Here is a 6,033-nt window from a genome sequence, read left to right on the forward strand (position 1 = left end):
CGAACCCCTCTGCAGAACTCCCCTCACCAGGCCCTTCTCTCTAACCAACACTCTGGCCATCTGTCACTCCTCTCCTATCTTATCTAACATCTAAGCCACCGCTGCTCTTGCCAGACCGCTGGGTGGTGCCAGCCGCTACACAGTCCTGACTCCACTATATCGGGGACCCATACTTTGCAGCTGTCTAGTCGTGTGACTATTCTTAGCCCACCGGGGTGAGCTGTAGGCTCCGGACCTTTAAAGGTTGCCTCAGGGTTCCCGGACTGGCACCTGACACAGTGCCACATCTTTACTCTTCGAACCCTTTTACAGAACTCTCTCTCACAAGACCTGTATCTGTAACCAACCCTCTGACCATCTGTCACTCTTCTCTTATCTAATCTACCATCTAAACCACTGCTGCTCTTGCCTGACTGCTAGGTGTTGCCGGCCGCTACACAGTCCTGAATCCACTACATTGGAAACCCATACTCTGCAGCTGTCTAGTCGTGTGACTATCCTTAGCCCGCCGGGGTGAGCCATAGGCTCCGAACCTTAAGAGGTTCCCTGACTGGCTCCTGACACCATGCCACGGCTTTACTAACCTAACCGTTCTACAGAACTCCCTCTCATCAGACCCATCTCTCGAATCAACCACTGGCCATCTGTCACGCTTCTCCTATCTTATCTAACATCTAATCCGCCGCTGCTCTTGCCTGACCGCTAGGTGGCGCCGGCTGCTATATATATCGGGGACCCATATTTTGCAGCAGTACGGTAATTTTAGAAGATGCAACAAACTTAGCATCTAAAACACATTATCATCACTACACAGGCAAATAGCATAAAACAGTAGGAGGGGGGGTTGCGACCACCTCCTACAGGTGCACTAGGTATTCCTACATGAGTACACCATTAAATATAAAAAAAACTTTAAATAAGAATCCATAGGGATACAATAAATAAAGGAAATGATGATGAAATTGATATTAAAATTAATATTTTTATTTAATAATTAAAATAAATATTTAAATCCATAGAAATACTAGAAGGAGAAAGTCCCATAAATTATAGCAGTGGTTTACCAGGAAAATAAAGTGCTTAATGCAAAGACCACTTTTATTTAGATAAATATCTGTTCATCATATATAACAAAGTGCACAGTGCAAAATTAGATATCAAAGTGATATGGTATATATGAAAGAGATATGGTATAAATATCCTGTATATCAAAAAAATAAAGTGTAAAGATGTACTAGTTTGTAAAGGAAATTATACCTTCTATGTGGTCAGTAAATAATCCAAAGCGTGCCACTATGCCCCGACGCGCGTTTCAGCAATCCTTTCCTCAGGGGGTGCTGCCTAGTATTTATATGGATTTGTAATAAATATGTATTTTAATTATTGAATACAAATATTAATTTTAATATCAATTTCATCATCATTTCCTTTATTTATTGTAGCCCTATGGATTTTTATTTAAAGGTTTTTTGATATTTATTGACATTTAATGGTGATTTTATACGGAAATTTTGATCAATATATATATAAGTACACCATTGTAGATGGTCACTAAAACAATACAAAAAATCATATCAGGGATTATTATGAAAATGAGTAATTTTGAAAAGCATCGGGGTGCGCCTTCTTCAGGATGAATATCAACACGTTCAGGTGTATTGGAGAGCACAACAGCTGCAGGCTTATGTTGGAGGAACTGTGATGAAAAGATGGTGCAGTGGTTTACTATATAGTGTATTGTGTGACTTCTTTGGTCAGTTATCTTACGTAATCCTCTATGTTTTTGAAGATGAACATAATGCTTGCCGAAGTAAAACCACAATATTTTCGGTACTAGCTTTTGCATTGCGGCCAATGAACTTCAAGTTAAAAAAAAAAAAAGTTGGATAACAATTTCTTCATGCATAAGTGTAAAGAATCAGTAAGATGGACGGTCACAATCCCTGATCAAATTAACGAATTATCAAAAGCTCAGACTCATGCCCCGATTACGCCATTAGTTCGGCATCAGACTAATCACCGTGCCGAGGACGGCGACAAAACTGCGTCTGTCAATGCTGAAGCCTATTAGCAAGAAAGCAGGATTTGGGAAAATTTGGGAATTGATAAAGTAACGAGAACACAACAAGCGTGTTTATCTCCGCTCCCCAGCCCCGAGGCGTGCGGACCTTTGTCGTTATGAGCCGTTGGCATCTTGCCCCGAGGATGTTTACAGAACTAATTGGACGATGTTCCAGAATTGTCATTGACATTTCTGAGAACAAATACGACGTTAAGGCAGAGGGGAGCGCGGACCACCGAGGAAGGAGGCCGGGATGACACGCCTCGTGCAAGAGCCACGGAGATGTGCGCAGAATTTGTAAACGGGGTTTTATAATCAATAGTTCTAAAATGAAAAAGTTTCTTAACTTATTAATTACTGTTACATCCAGGAAGGATTGAGCGTATTCCCTGCTGCTCCATGGAAAGTCTATGGTGCTGATGAAGATGGCCAAATGCAGTCTTACGTCGTGACCTTGTGTATCTTCAGTGCCATTGACTAAATAAAGCATGACCGGCCGCTCCATTCAGCAATCCCTGCAAAGTTAGCAAAGGAAGAGGGGTGAATGGGTGACACAATTAATTTTGGAAATCTGTGGCGGTCTCAGTGATGGAATCCATTTAACAATTAGATGAAGACTTTCTGGAGAAAAAATGGCACAAATAATGTGCACCATATTTGCCTAGTAAACATACCCTAAAAGTAGAAGAAAGCCACAAGCAGCATATATTGATGAGTCACTGCTGTGCCATTAAATGGTCCACGATGCGCCTTTTTACGGTGGTCAATTGGGGACTTTTCGTTAGGATTGGACATCAATGCTTTGGACACTGCGTCATACCTGACTACGCCAGTTGCTATACCTTCTGAGGGCCCTCGGCACACACTGATGAAGGTCTTTGACCGAAACATCTGTGCTTTTGCTGGTCCTACAAGTTCTTCTCAATAAAAGACCACTATTCACATTTATCTTGAGTGCCACGTTTCTGCATCTACTTGAGACGGTTTTGGACCCTACTTGAGCACCAACCCAGAAGTGCCGTGTGTATCAACCCACTAAGTATCAATGCTTTAGTCAGGAAAAAAAAACCAATATATATGGTTAAGGGCATAATGGAAGCAGCACAGTAATTATACATGATGTTACGGCCGGAGCAGCACTGTGCGTAAGAGCCAACACAGGGATGTGGACCCATTGGCCATGGAACCGGGCTTACCCTACAGGGGTGTAAGTAATTGCTTACCAGGTATTCACCAGAGCCTCCGATGGTGAGGATGGATTTGGCTACCTTTAGACACCAGGTACCACTCCAAGGCTGTCCCAGGGTCCACAGTAGCTGAACCGAACAGCACCAGGCAGGACAGAGTCAAGACCACAGGCTGGACAGGTTCAGGTACAGGTGCAGACAGGACCTCTGGCACAGGCAGGACAGGTACTGGTTCTAATGCAGACAGTGTCACATAATGGATGCAGGTACAGAATAGCAGGACGGGTACCGGAACACAGGTTCAGCTGGTACAGGCGGGACAGCTACTACAGACTGGATGGCAGGTACTGGCAGGACGGATGGTACAGACTGGATGGCAGGTACTGGCAGGACGGATGGTACAGACTAGATGGCAGGTACTGGCAGGACGGATGGTACAGACTGGATGGCAGGCACTGGCAGGACGGATGGTACAGACTGGATGGCAGGTAGTGATTGGACACCTGGTACAGACTGGATGGCAGGTACTGGTAGGACAGATGGTACAGACTGGATGGCAGGTACTGGCAGGACGGATGGTACAGACTGGATGGCAGGTAGTGATTGGACACCTGGTACAGACTGGATGGCAGGTACTGGTAGGACGGCTACTACAGACTGGATTGCAGGTACTGGCAGGACGGATGGTACAGACTGGACGGCAGGTACTGGTTGGTTGGCTGGTACAGACTGGATGGCAGGTACTGGCAGGACAGATGGTACAAACTGGATGGCAGGTACTGGCAGGACAGCTGGTACAGACTGGATGGCAGGTACTGGTTGGATGGCTGGTACAGACTGGATGGCAGGTACTGGCAGGACAGCTGGTACAGACTGGATGGCAGGTACTGGTTGGATGGCTGGTACAGACTGGATGGCAGGTACTGGCAGGACGGATGGTACAGACTGGATGGCAGGTACTGGCAGGACGGATGGTACAGACTGGATGGCAGGCACTGGCAGGACGGATAGTACAGACTGGATGGCAGGTAGTGGCAGGACAGATGGTACAAACTGGATGGCAGGCACTGGCAGGATGGCTGGTGCAGACTGGATGGTAGGTACTGGTTGGATGGCTGGTATAGACTGGACGGCAGGTACTGGCAGGACGGATGGTACAGACTGGATGGCAGGTAGTGGTAGGACGCCTGGTACAGACTAGATGGCAGGTACTGGCAGGACGTATGGTAAAGACTGGATGGCAGGTAGTGGTAGGACGCCTGGTACAGACTGGATGGCAGGTACTGGCAGGACGGATGGTACAGACTGGATGGCAGGTACTGGCAGGACGGATGGTACAGACTGGATGGCAGGTACTGGCAGGATGGATGGTACAGACGGGATGGTAGGTACTGGTAGGACGGCTACTACAGACTGGATTGCAGGTACTGGCAGGACGGATGGTACAGACTGGACGGCAGGTACTGGTTGGTTGGCTGGTACAGACTGGATGGCAGGTACTGGCAGGACAGATGGTACAAACTGGATGGCAGGTACTGGCAGGACAGCTGGTACAGACTGGATGGCAGGTACTGGTTGGATGGCTGGTACAGACTGGATGGCAGGTACTGGCAGGACGGATGGTACAGACTGGATGGCAGGCACTGGCAGGACGGATGGTACAGACTGGATGGCAGGTACTGGCAGGACAGATGGTACAGACTGGATGGTAGGTACTGGTTGGATGGCTGGTACAGACTGGATGGCAGGTACTGGCAGGACGGATGGTACAGACTGGATGGCAGGTAGTGGTAGGACGCCTGGTACAGACTGGATGGCAGGTACTGGCAGGACGGATGGTACAGACTGGATGGCAGGTACTGGCAGGATGGATGGTACAGACGGGATGGCAGGTAGTGGTAGGACGCCTGGTACAGACTGGATGGCAGGTACTGGCAGGACAGATAGTACAGACTGGATGGCAGTGACTGGCAGGACTGATGGTACAGACTGGATGGCAGGTAGTGGTAGGGCGCCTGGTACAGACTGGATGGCAGGTACTGGCAGGACAGATAGTACAGACTGGATGGCAGTGACTGGCAGGACTGATGGTACAGACTGGATGGCAGGTAGTGGTAGGACGCCTGGTACAGACTGGATGGCAGGTAGTGGTGGGACGCCTTGTACTGACTGGATGGCAGGCACTGGCAGGACAGCTGGTACAGACTGGATGGCTGGTTCATCGGACAGGTTCTGGAGCACAGATTAGAAAAACACTGGGCAAAAATTGATTACTGGAACACAGGTTCAGAAACACAGGACCAGCAGGATAACAGGTACCTGACAGCTAGCAACCTGCAGACAGACTGAAAACACAGAATGCTCAGGCACCTCCCAGAAGGGGAAGGTGCCTAGAATACCTTGAGATTCCCAGCAATAGGCTGGGGACAACTTTTGAAGTGCGCGTACAGCTCCTTTAAGAAACAGGGAGCACTAGGAGCTGTACCTGGAGACCTGCGTGGCGTGCACAGGTCCTGGGACACAGACAGAGTCAGGATTGGAGCAAGAGCAGCAGGATGGCGGCAGCCCTGCCAAGAAGGGAAGGCGGAGGACAGTGCAGGGACGCCAGCGTCACAGATGATTATTGACTACAGTTTTGAAAGGACTTGGTTTAGATTTGTTTGCTTTTTTTTATTTTTTTACAAAGTAATACTTTTTGTAGAAATTTGAGAAACACAAATATTGGTCACTTGTAATTTTGACTAATCTGTTTGATTCATCATGAAATATTATGTAGTCATCATA

This window comes from Anomaloglossus baeobatrachus, chromosome 8 (assembly GCF_048569485.1).
Source record: "Anomaloglossus baeobatrachus isolate aAnoBae1 chromosome 8, aAnoBae1.hap1, whole genome shotgun sequence".
Classification (NCBI taxonomy): Eukaryota; Metazoa; Chordata; class Amphibia; order Anura; family Aromobatidae; genus Anomaloglossus; species Anomaloglossus baeobatrachus.